We start from the raw sequence: 12,929 nt of genomic DNA, 5'->3' as shown, positions 1-12,929 counted from the left end.
CCAGCCAAACTTTAAGGGGGCATGTCGGTAGGGTAGTGAAGGCAGGACGGGGGCATGCTCATGAGATGGCCGGCTTTGCCCGATAATGGAAAAAAGAAAGCTGGCCTTGACGAGCATTTCGTCGGCTTCACTTGGTCCCTTTTTTTTCAGGACCAAGCTTCAAAAAGGTGCCCCAACTGACTAAATTACCCCAGTGGTCACCAACCCCCTCCCACCCCCCACCCCAAAAAATACATTTTTTGCCAGCCTCTATGCCAGCCTCAAATGTCATACCCAGCTCCCTGACAGCAGTATGTAGGTCCCTGGAGCAGTATTTAGTGGGTGCAGTGCACTTCAGGCAGGTGGACCCAGGCCCACCCCCACCTACCTGTTACACTTGTGGTGGTAAATGTTAAGCCCTCCAAAATCACCCAAAACCCACTCTACTCACATGTAGGTGCCCCACTTCATCCCTAAAGGCTATGGTAGTGGTGTACAGTTGTGGGGAGTGGGTTTTGGGGGGATTTGGGGGGCTCAGCACCCAAGGAAAGGGAGCTATGCACGTGGAAGCTATTTTTGAAGTCCACTGCAGTGCCCCCTAGGGTGCCAGTTGGGGTCCTGGCATGTCAGGGGGACCAGTGCACTACAAATGCTGGCTCCTCCCACAACCAAATGCCTTGGATTTGGCCAGGTTTGAGATCGCTGGCATAGTTTTCATTATCGGCGAAAACTGATGCCGGCCATCTCAAACCTGGCCATCTCTGACATTTGGCCAGCCCCAACCGTATTATCGAAACGAAAGATGGCCGGCCATCTTTTTTGATAATACGGTTCGGGACTGCTGTTTGCGGCGCCGGCCAAATAGATGGCCGCCCATCTGTTTGGCTGGCGCCGTTCGATTATGCCCCTTCATATCTCAAAAAAGATATAGTGGAATTAGAAAAGGTTCAAAGAAGAGCAACCAGAATGATAAAGGGGATGGAACTCCTCTCATATGAGGAAAGGCTAAATAGGTTAGAGCTCTTCAGCTTGGAAAAGAGACGGATGAGTGGAGATATGATTGAGGTCTACAAAATCCTAAGTGGTGTAGAACGAGTAGACGTGAATCAATTTTTTACTTGTTCCAAAAGTACAAAGACTAGGGGACACTCAGGGAAGTTACATGGAAACACTTTTAAAAACAAATAGGAGGAAATATTTCTTCACTCAAAGAATAGTTAAGCTCTGAAACTCTTTGCCGGAGGATGTGGTAACAGCAGTTAGTGTATCTGGGTTTTAAAAAAGGTTAGGACAAGTTCCTGGAGGAAAAGTCCATAGTCTGCTATTGAGACAGATATGGGGAAGCCACTGATTGCCCTGGGATTGGTAGCATGGAATTTTGCTACTATTTGGGTTTCTGCCAGGTACTTGTGACCTGGCTTGGCCACTGTTGGAAACAGGATATTGGGCTAGATGGACCATTGGTTTGACCCAGTATTGCTATTCTTATGGTTACCAGTACAGGCACGTATTGTTTTTAAGCTTTGTTGCTTAGTTTTTCTAAATGTGTATGATGAAACACCTGCTTATAAGTTAAGTCCAATTTGATTACTGGCTAGAAATGTTAGTCCTGGATCCTGACATTTTTTAAATTCTTCAGTACCCAGATCCAAAAAAGGTGGTTTATAAGAGATTTTTTTTGCTGGTTCATTTGCATGTTTTGCAGCCAGTAATTGGAATGATCTACTTACAGAAATTTGAATGCAATCTAACTGTGCAGCATTTCAAATGTTGTTGAAATCTTTTTGAGCATTTACACCAGCCATTGAGCTTGCGTAAGTCCTCATGCCTACAGTTAGGCTGTAAATGCGGACTTAACACTAGTATTCTATAACGGTAATTGCGCTCACAATTGCTGATATAGAATTTGAGCTTAGTGCATTTTATCTCAGCAGCTAACTTTAAGAATTGCCCCCTATATATGCTTATGTACCTTTTCTAAAATAGCCTACCTCAAATAATGCCTCACAAAATGATACCTGAAGTGTGTGCAACTGTGTGCAAATATGTGCCAGTAAGAATTGACACAATGCAGTAGGAATGTATTTTATAAAATATGTGCATAAATGCCATAGAGGCTGACTGAATTTCGGTTTCACTTATGGCACCAAAACCAGCTCAAAATCCTTTCTCTGCCCAGTTTCGGGTTTGTCCAAGAGATATTCTTGGCCATGGTTTTGTTTTTTGCTGAAAATAACCAAGCGTTTTCAGTGGAAACCAAAAATAAGTGCTTTGTCTCATTTGTCTCCTTCCCCCTCCCCCTACAAACGGGTTGCCCCTCGTTCTGGACCCCCCAAATGCCACCCCCACCCATAGGCTGCCCTAGCTTACAATCCTTGCTGGTCTAGGGATATAATTGATGAAGAAGCGATTCGCAGTTAATCCTGCCCATTCTGATTCTGCTCTCAAAATGGCTGCCACAACTGAGGCATCATTCCTGCCCTGACTACAGCATAGACCACCCCAAATTTTAAGGTAGTCCTGTGGAAAGGGGGGGGGGGGGTTCTCTTTGTATTCCTTTTTTTTTTGTATTGCTATAGCAAGTTATGCAGTTTATGATCTTACATAATAGTTTATATGGTAAATAGAGTGCTCCAAATAAATGCTTTTGATACAAAATTCTAATATGAATTTAAGCCACTAAACACCAGGTAGGGACACTGTTCAGACTGGAAAAATGCCACGGCATTCTTGCATTTATTTATTACTGTCACCTTTTCTCTAAGTATAAGAAAAAAAAGCAGGTCCAATGAAACATATTAATAAAGAATTTTGTTTCATTGGACCTGCTTTTTGTTTCTTCTATGTCTGGTGCAGATCCAAGGTGCCTCTTTGTGTTTGTGTTACCCTTTCTCTCAGTGCCTGAAAAAATCACCACTCAGGCACTGACAGGAATGTTGACATTAATCAATGAGGTGTGCATTTGCAGCACGCACTAACCATGTAGACGCCTCATAAGAAAATTATGGGCATCTACATGGTTAGCGTGTACTAATGCTTAGTGCACACTAAAAATGCTAATGCATCTCTAGTATGGCTTAGTAAACAGGGCCCTTAATTTATTACCAACACACTGCTAAATATTACACTATAACCTTGGGTGCTCAGTTCTGCTGGAATGCTAGTTCAGGTGCTCATGAATTGCCTTAATCTCTTGCATCCTTCTCCTCCTCAATTAAGGGATTAAATACGTAAGCATGTATTCTGTTTATTTTTCTTGAACAGTTTCACAGTTTCTGTGTGCTAGAATACTCCGTATTTTAAAGTCAATTCTTACTTTATACCATATAGTCTGTACACAAAACTATTCAAGGTTGTTAAAACACATGTGGTCTGTGAAACATTGCAGGAAGACTTTAGGAAATTGGAAGATGGAATCCAAATGGCAGATGAAATTTAATGTGGACAAATGCAAAGTGATGCACATTGGGAAGAATAATACGAATAATAGATACCTGATGCTAGGGTCCATATTGGGGGTCAATACCCAAGAAAAGATGGTAAATAAGACAAAAGACCAAGAATACTTTTATCATTCCATGATGCGACCTCACCTTGAGTATTGCAATCAGTTCTGGTTTGTATCTCAAAAAAGATATAGTGAATTTAGAAAAGGTTCAAAGAAGAGCAACCAAAACTCTCATATGAGGAAAGGCTAAAGAGGTTAGGGCTCTTCAGCTTGGAAAAGAGACAGATGAGGGGAGATATGACTGAGGTCTACAAAATTCTGAGTGATATAGAATGAGTAGAAAAATTGTATCAATTAATCTAGAGACCAGCTGAAAAAGTGATTTATTATTAGATATATTAGAGCCTATCTTCTTAGAATACCATGCTTTTTTTCTTGGTATGTAAGATGACCTTACAATTATATTGAACTTGTTTCCAATTCTTCCTTGTAGTCAAATCTCTTGATTTTAACCAAGATCTTTCAAGTTTCCTGCAGGTTTGTTTCAAAACCATTAAGTCAGAGTCAAACCAAGAATTACTTTCTCGTATAATACGAGTTTTAGAAAATTCAGGAGCTATTTTATCTAAAGCTGTCATACAAAATTCCTTCCAAGTTGATTCAAACTGAAAATAGAAAGAATAAAATTTTGATGAAAAATCTCCCCAAAATGGTCAACATTTATATTTCCCCTAGTCAAATTAATTGAGGGTGAAATTAAGCAGATAGTGATCAGACCAAATAATAGGAGACCCCAATGAGAAATGCTAATTGGAGGAGACAGAGAGGTGGTAGTGTTTGAATAACTACTACTACTACTACTTAACATTTCTAGAGCGCTACTAGGGTTACGCAGCGCTGTACAGTTTAACAAAAAGGACAGTCCCTGCTCAAAAGAGCTTACAATGTAATGGGTGAAATGTCGTGTCAAGTGGGGGCAGTCTAGATTTCCTGAATAGAGGTATGGTGGTTAGGTGCCGAAGGCGACATTGAAGAGGTGGGCTTTGAGCAGGGCTTTGAAGGCTTTGAATAAGCTGGATGACTGCAAATAGATGTTATGATTCTGCCGGTTTGGCTGAGGGGGGGGGGGACGGGACGTCTCTTCTGATTGGCTGCCAGGGGTTGTGCTGACGTCAGGGGATAGTACTTTAGCTTGCAGCTGAGGAGTTTCTCTGCTTTTGCGTTACTTCTTGGTAGTAACAGGAAAGCCTGATAGGTTTCTCTCAGAACGTGCTCTAGGTTCTGACAGGGATCTGTGTTGTATTAGAGTATTCTTTTCCTTCCCTCTGGGTTAGCTGCTGCTGTGTGTGTGTGCCCGCCTAGCTCTGTAATCAGGGTCAGCTGCTCGTTTGTTTAGTGGGGGCTGGGCATTGCTCAGCCTCTGGGGCTCTGGGCTGAGTGAGAGCGTTCTCCTTTGTTTGTTTGTTTTAAGGATTTCTCTTCCCAGTGTCCCGGCCTGCTGGCTCAGTGAGTTTAACCCTTTGTGTACTGTGTGTATTGTATTCCTGCCTCTGCCAGTGTGTTTGTTGGATGGGCCCCACTCCCTCTCGGGAGGAGAAGCGTTCTCTCTGATTGTTTGTTGATTTATGGCACACTCTCTCTGCTGGCTCTACAAGCTTAACCCTTTGTGTTCTGTGTGCCTCTGTCTACAGTGGGTTTGAGGCAAGGGCTTTCTGCCTTCCTTTTGTGTTTGGTTCCTCTGGTTTATGCCTGGGGCTCCTACCCTGGTGGTGGGGGGGGGGGGGTTGCTGTGTTAGTTCCCTGTCCTGCGCTAGTCCCCTGCGTGGGCGTGGCCCACTCTGGTCCTTTGTTTCCCCCTCTGCCCTATTGCTGGTATTCAGCGCGTGTCTGGCATCTTGGGGCCCTTTGGGTTCTTTCACCCCTCCCTGTGTGTGATTGGGTTCCAGTTCAGCCGTGAGGCTCGCACGAGTGGCTCTGTCTGCGTGGGTTCCGGTTCGGCCGCGAGGCCTGCCTGTATGCCTATTTCCCTTCTTCCTGAGGGACTGGGGGGAGGGGTAGCTTAGGGGGTATTGTGTAGCTGGGGTGTGCGGTGGTGGGTCGGTCTCCCCTTGGCCTGGGTCGGCGCCCTGCTGGCCTCGGCCAGGGCCCAAGGGCTCACGACCAACCCAACGGATTACAGAACGCAAAAGCCATGAGCTCGACCGATCCATCCCCCATGCAGCTGCTCCAGCAATTGCATGCTCAGCTACAACAGGTATCGGGAGTCGTGAACGCACTGTCTCAACGGGTAGACATGCTGACTGTCACAGGGGCTGCGGAGGGACCGCCAGCAGCTACTCCGCCGGGTTCCCATGCATGCGGCCGAGGGATTCAGGTGGCTACGCCCCCGAGGTACGAGGGCGACAGTAAGACCTGCCGGGGGTTCCTCAATCAATGCCAAATTGTCTTCGAGTTGCAGGCCCGGGATTTTCCTTCGGAGCTGGCAAAGGTGGCTTATATTATCTCTCTACTGGCAGGCCCCGCTCTGGCCTGGGCCTCGCCCTTATGGGAGAAGAAGGATCCCCTCCTGGATAATTTGGCAGAGTTCTTGAAACAATTTCAGCTCATCTTTGAGGAACCCGGGAAGCCCTCTTCAGCGGCGACTCAGCTGTTGAACCTACATCAGGGGCAACTCTCTCTGGGTGAGTACGCCATCCAGTTTCGGACTTTGGCCGCGGAGCTAGGTTGGGATATCCCAAGCCTGACTGCGGTATTCTGGCATGGGGTCTCGGCCAACATTAAGGACGAACTCACAGGCCGGGAGCTGCCCTCAGATCTGAACGACCTCATCCGTCTCTGCACCCAGGTGGACATCCGGTTCAGGGAGCGGGCCTGTGAACGTCGCGCTGGTCAGCAGGTTGCAGGGGCTCACTCGAGGAGCTCGCACAAGAGCCCTGCTTCCCCGTCGCTGGGTGTGCCCGATGGGTCTGAACCTATGCAGGTTGACCGGGCGGCCCAGGAGAGACAGCGGAGACGCTCTAAGGGGCTGTGCCTGCATTGTGGAGTGAAGGGGCACTTTGTCCGTGAGTGCCCGAAGACAAAGAAGTCGGGAAACCAGCAGCCCTGATACCGGCTAGGGAGACCGGGTCAGGGCCCAAGTCCTTCTCCCCTTGGATGCAGGTTTTGGTGCCAGTTCTACTGGCGATTAAGGATACCCCTTGTTTTGAGGCGCTAGTCGACTCGGGGGCGGGAGGCAACTTTATCAGCGCGGACCTGGTGCGGGTTCATCAAATTCCTACGATGGAGTTACCTCAGTCCATCACTGTCTCAGCGGCTTGGGGACTGGTTCGGGGAGTTCTCCGCTCCAGGACCGTGCCTATGACCATACGGGTAGGAGTCTTACACAAAGAAGTTATCTCCTTCTACGTCCTTCCGTCAGCCACTGAGGCCATAATCCTGGGATTACCCTGGCTTCGCCTGCATAACCCTTGTATTGATTGGGCCCGGGGTGAATTGACGGCGTGGGGCCCGGGCTGCCAGAAGGTCTGTTTGGATAAGGTCTCGCCAGCCCCAGTGACGCTTCCTTTGGATCGAGCCAATGTTATGTTACCGGGGCCCTACAGATCCTTTGGAGATGTTTTTTCCAAACAGCAAGCAGAGATTCTGCCTCCTCATCGCTACTATGACTGTGCCATAGAGCTACTACCTGGCACTGAACCTCCCCGTGGCCGCGTATACCCCCTATCCCGGCCAGAGACAGAAGCCATGTCCCAGTATATTCGAGAGAACCTAGCTCGAGGCTTCATCCGGCCCTCTAAATTGCCCGCGGGGGCTGGATTCTTCTTCGTGGAGAAGAAGGATGGGGGGTTGCGCCCCTGTATTGACTACAGGGGACTCAATGCCATCACGCGGAAGGACAAATACCCCCTTCCCTTTATTTCTGAGATGTTTGACCGCCTCCAGGGGGCCCAGATCTTTTCCAAGCTCGATCTCATGGGGGCCTACAACCTTGTGCGGATCAAGGAGGGGGATGAGTGGAAGACGGCATTTAACACCCGCGACGGGCATTACGAATATCTGGTAATGCCGTTTGGACTTGCTAATGCTCCAGCCGTCTTCCAAGCCTTCATGAATGACATCTTCAGGGATCTCCTGTATAAGTTTGTGATGGTCTACTTGGACGACATTTTGATTTTTTCAAGGGCTGAGGAAGAGCACCAGGAGCACGTGAAGACCGTATTGCAGCGGTTGAGGGAGAACCACCTCTATGTGAAATTGGGAAAATGTGAATTCCATTGCTCCGAACTGCTCTTCCTGGGGTACATCATTTCTAACCACGGGCTGCGTATGGACCCCAGTAAGCTGACAGCCATCCTGCATTGGCAGCAACCTACGGGGCGTAAGGCTCTACAGCGCTTCTTAGGTTTTGCAAACTACTATAGGCAGTTTATTTGGAATTACTCGTCCCTGACTGCCCCTCTTACTGCCTTGACTAAGAAGAATGCTGACGCTCGCAACTGGTCGCCTGAGGCGTGTCAGGCCTTTGATAATCTGAAACAGGCATTTGTTGGAGCTCCAGTGTTGCGCCATCCCAACCCGACAAATAAATTTTTCGTGGAAGTGGATGCATCATCGGTTGGCGTAGGAGCAGTGCTGTCCCAGGCCCACCCCAGTGGGAAACTTCTCCCATGTGCATTCTTCTCTAAAAAGTATACCCCTGCCGAGAAGAATTATGCCATCGGGGATCAGGAGCTATTAGCCATTAAATTGGCCCTGGAAGAATGGCGTCATCTGCTGGAAGGGGCGCAGGAGCCCTTCACAGTGTTCACGGACCATAAAAACCTGACTTATTTACGAGAAGTGAGAAGGCTGAATCCTCGCCAGGCCCGGTGGGCACTATTCTTCTCCCGCTTTGATTTCATTCTGACTTATCGTCCAGCGGAGAAGAACATCAAGGCAGACGCCCTCTCCAGGTCCATGGAGGCTGACCTGGAGGAAGAACCCCTGCAGTATGTAATTAAACCCGATGTCATTGTGCCCGCAATGACGCTAGCAGTACCTGCAGGTATGACCTTTGTGCCACCCCGGCTGAGAGAAAAGACACTCCAATGGGGGCATGCCTCTCGAATGGCAGGACATCCCGGGATCCTGGGAACCAAGCGGTTCATCTCCCAGCAGTATTGGTGGCCTTCACTTGATCGGGATGTGCAGGAGTTCGTGGCTGCATGTCCTGAGTGCGCCCAGCATAAAGCGGACCGTCGGAGACCCCAGGGGTTGCTGATGCCTTTACCGGTACCTGAGAGACCGTGGACCCACATTGCCATGGACTTTGTTAAGGATCTGCCTAACTCTGAAGGGCACACAGTTGTCTGGGTAGTGGTGGACCGGTTTTCTAAAATGGCCCACTTCATACCCATGCCTACCCTTCCTTCGGCGGTGAAGCTGGCACAGTATTTCATCAGCGCTATTTTTCGTCTCCATGGTCTGCCAGAATCTATTACCTCTGATCGAGGAGTACAGTTTGTCTCAAAGTTCTGGAGAGCCCTGAATCGGGCCCTTGAAATAAAGCTGAACTTTTCGTCGGGATATCACCCACAATCCAATGGCCAAACAGAACGAGTGAACCAATGCTTGAAGCAGTTCCTACGGATGTATGTCAATGAGCACCACAACGACTGGAGTCAGCTGCTGCCTTGGGCAGAATTCGCTCATAACAACCAAGTGAGCTCGGCCACGGGCGCTTCGCCCTTTTACATCGTATATGGACGACATCCTCGGATACCAGCCCCCTTGAAAACCAACTTGGATGTCCCGGCAGCGGCCGATGCAGTGACCTCGCTCCAAGCAATTTGGTCATCAGTTCAGAAAGCGCTGCAAGTGACCTCCGCTCGTATGAAACGCCAAGTGGATTGGTCTCGCAGAGTGGAACCGCGCTTCCAGCCTGGCGACTTGGTGTGGTTGTCCACGCGTAATCTTCGTCTGAAGATTCCCTCCTCCCGCTTTGCACCTCGATTTGTGGGCCTGTATCCCATTGTGAGGCAAGTGAATCAGGTCTGTTATCAGCTAAAGTTACCACCTACATTACGGGTACATAACACCTTTCATGTGTCCTTGCTGAAGCCTGTGATTCTGAGAAAAGGGGCTTTGGCCGCGTTGCCTGCTAGTCCAGCCATCTCAGCCTCCCAGGGGGAATACGAAGTCCGGGATGTCTTGGATGCAAGGCGCTTCCGGGGACATCTCCAGTATCTCATTGCGTGGAAGGGATATGGACCGGCAGACAACTCCTGGGAGGACGCTACTCATGTCCACGCGCCAGTCCTAGTCAGACGATTCCATCGCCTTTTCCCTCACAAACCTAAACCTCGTGGACGGGGTAGGGGGGGCCCTTGAAGGGGGGGGGTGATGTTATGATTCTGCCGGTTTGGCTGAGGGGGAGGGGGGACGTCTCTTCTGATTGGCTGCCAGGGGTTGTGCTGACGTCAGGGGATAGTACTTTAGCTTGCAGCTGAGGAGTTTCTCTGCTTTTGCGTTACTTCTTGGTAGTAATAGGAAAGCCTGATAGGTTTCTCTCAGAACGTGCTCTAGGTTCTGACATGGATCTGTGTTGTATTAGAGTATTCTTTTCCTTCCCTCTGGGTTAGCTGCTGCTGTGTGTGTGTGCCCGCCTAGCTCTGTAATCAGGGTCAGCTGCTCGTTTGTTTAGTGGGGGCTGGGCATTGCTCAGCCTCTGAGGCTCTGGGCTGAGTGAGAGCGTTCTCCTTTGTTTGTTTGTTTTAAGGATTTCTCTTCCAAGTGTCCCGGCCTGCCGGCTCAGTGAGTTTAACCCTTTGTGTACTGTGTGTATTGTATTCCTGCCTCTGCCAGTGTGTTTGTTGGATGGGCCCCACTCCCTCTCTAGAGGAGAAGCGTTCTCTCTGATTGTTTGTTGATTTATGGCACTCTCTCTCTGCTGGCTCTACAAGCTTAACCCTTTGTGTTCTGTGTGCCTCTGTCTACAGTGGGTTTGAGGCAAGGGCTTTCTGCCTTCCTTTTGTGTTTGGTTCCTCTGGTTTATGCCTGGGGCTCCTACCCTGGTGGGGGGGGGGGGGGTTGCTGTGTTAGTTCCCTGTCCTGTGCTAGTCCCCTGCGTGGGTGTGGCCCACTCTGGTCCTTTGTTTCCCCCTCTGCCCTATTGCTGGTATTCAGCGCGTGTCTGGCATCTTGGGGCCCTTTGGGTTCTTTCACCCCTCCCTGTGTGTGATTGGGTTCCAGTTCAGCCGTGAGGCTCGCACGAGTGGCTCTGTCTGCGTGGGTTCCGGTTCGGCCGCGAGGCCTGCCTGTATGCCTATTTCCCTTCTTCCTGAGGGACTGGGGGGAGGGGTAGCTTAGGGGGTATTGTGTAGCTGGGGTGTGCGGTGGTGGGTCGGTCTCCCCTTGGCCTGGGTCGGCGCCCTGCTGGCCTCGGCCAGGGCCCAAGGGCTCACGACCAACCCAACGGATTACAATAGATTGTCTTCTCCAAATCTATTATAAATATCTGCAGTGTTGCAAACTCACCAATGAATTGCAAATCCTTGAGAACATCAAATCCTTGTGTACAGTACCATTTGTATAGCAAAGGTCAAGAATCTACATCTCCATGATCTACTAAGGAAATACCCTTAAGCTAATGCCTGACAGACAAAACCAAGAATGGCTATACAGATTTTTGGAAGACAGGTCCATTAACACCTTTCAGTTAGGTAAACTTGAGAAATATAACCGTTGCTGTCAGAGGCTGGGAATAAGCAACAGGAAATGAACCTTCTCATTAAGAGGTACATCTTCCAAGTGATACAGATTGTTAGAGACAAGATGCTAGACTCGACTGAGGGCTGGTCTTACCCCATTTAGCGTTTCTTGTGTTCTTAATCCTGTCCTCAACACAACAGTATTATTAGGAGAGAAGAAATGGTTCTTTCTCTAATATATAGAGGATATTTTAGGTGAGTTGAGCACTCAAAGCTCAAATTAGCTTGCTGTGAGGAAGTCAAGGATAAACCCCCTAGAAAACAGGGAACACAGTTTACAGTTTATTGAATTTACTGCTAGGCTTTTTACTTTAAAAGATCACAGTGGTGTACAAATATTTTTAAAAATATAAAAACATTAAAAAGGAACATCAGAAAAGAACTACAATAGCCAAATATGAAAGTTCAATCATATAAGACCACTCATATTTATAGCAAAAGTAGAACAAAATCACTGTAGTTGCCCAGGGCCCAACTCCAGTCAACCCTCAGAAAGAATGACACCAAATGCAAGAGCAAAAATAATGAGCTTTAAGCAATCACTTAAAGAATTTCAAAGATTTCTCAGCTCATACCATCAAAGGAAGTGCATTCCACCAGAAAGGTGCTAAATTTTTTTAAAGTCCCCTTTCTAGTGGCCACACGACAGGTCCTACTCACCACAGGAATTGTCAACATCAGTGTGTCTTTAGAACGTAATGTTGATGTATATGGATGTTATAAACCAACAAGTGTCTGAGGAATTTTTTCATAACATGTTCTATGGGTAAGAACAATCCAATTTAAATGAAATCCTGCACTGGTAACCACCTGAGCGGTGGGATTACCAGGTTCTCTAAGCCTCTAGCTGTCAAGCAAAGGAAGGAGTGGCTTCTAGGGTGGGGATTAAAAACACAGGCAGTTAGAGAGGAAGAGTGGGGAAAACCAGAGCTGAGGAAGAGCCCCAGCCCATGGAGACGGGGACTAAAATCCCAAACGCTGAGGAAGGGCCTCAGATCATGGATGTGGACAAAGCCAGTGAACAAGGTGTAGAAGAGATTAGTCCTAAAGCAGCAGATTAAGAGTTAGAAATAGAGATGAGTTTTTGATTATTTTCTTATGACTACATTTCTCTCCAGGATCTGGGGATATTTTGAGATTATTTTGTCCATGGCAACTATGGGCGGGTCAATCTGATAAAATAAAATGCTGCAAGGGAGGTGGCTGCCCAGTCCTTGTGACTATTGACTGAAGCCAGGACTGTAGTTTCCTTTCTTGTTTTTAAACTGTGTTGAGTCTGAGAGGAAATTTAGGACAGAACAAGGTTGTTAAAGATTGATTAAACAGGACTCACAAATAAAAGAGAGGAAAAGTTGAAGGCCCTCTTGGGGGGATTGCAAACTCCTGCCTTACAAGGGCCCGAGAAGTGGGAATTAACTTTCCTCTTTTCCCATGGATTCAAGGGGTGGGGGGTGGGGGGTTACTTGAGGAGAAGGAGGACAATGAATAATAAGACTTAAATCCCTCAGAAATTCTGACTGAAGGTCTTTTCTTCACTGTGCTGTACTTAAGATTTCCAGAAGAAGACTCCCGATTATTAATAAAGAATTGTGTTATTTGGAAAATAACCTTATTTAGAAGAACTGCTCTGTTATGGAACTGAGCTAGTGTGGGAAAACTGAGGGGAAGAAGGAAAATCCCCATCAGAGATGCCCATGCCTGTGACAATTTGTTAACTGCTACCAAACAAGTATGCTGCCAGTGCAGTAGTTTAG

This window comes from Microcaecilia unicolor, chromosome 5, assembly GCF_901765095.1.
Source record: "Microcaecilia unicolor chromosome 5, aMicUni1.1, whole genome shotgun sequence".
Taxonomy (NCBI): domain Eukaryota; kingdom Metazoa; phylum Chordata; class Amphibia; order Gymnophiona; family Siphonopidae; genus Microcaecilia; species Microcaecilia unicolor.
This window is presented reverse-complemented; position numbering follows the sequence as displayed.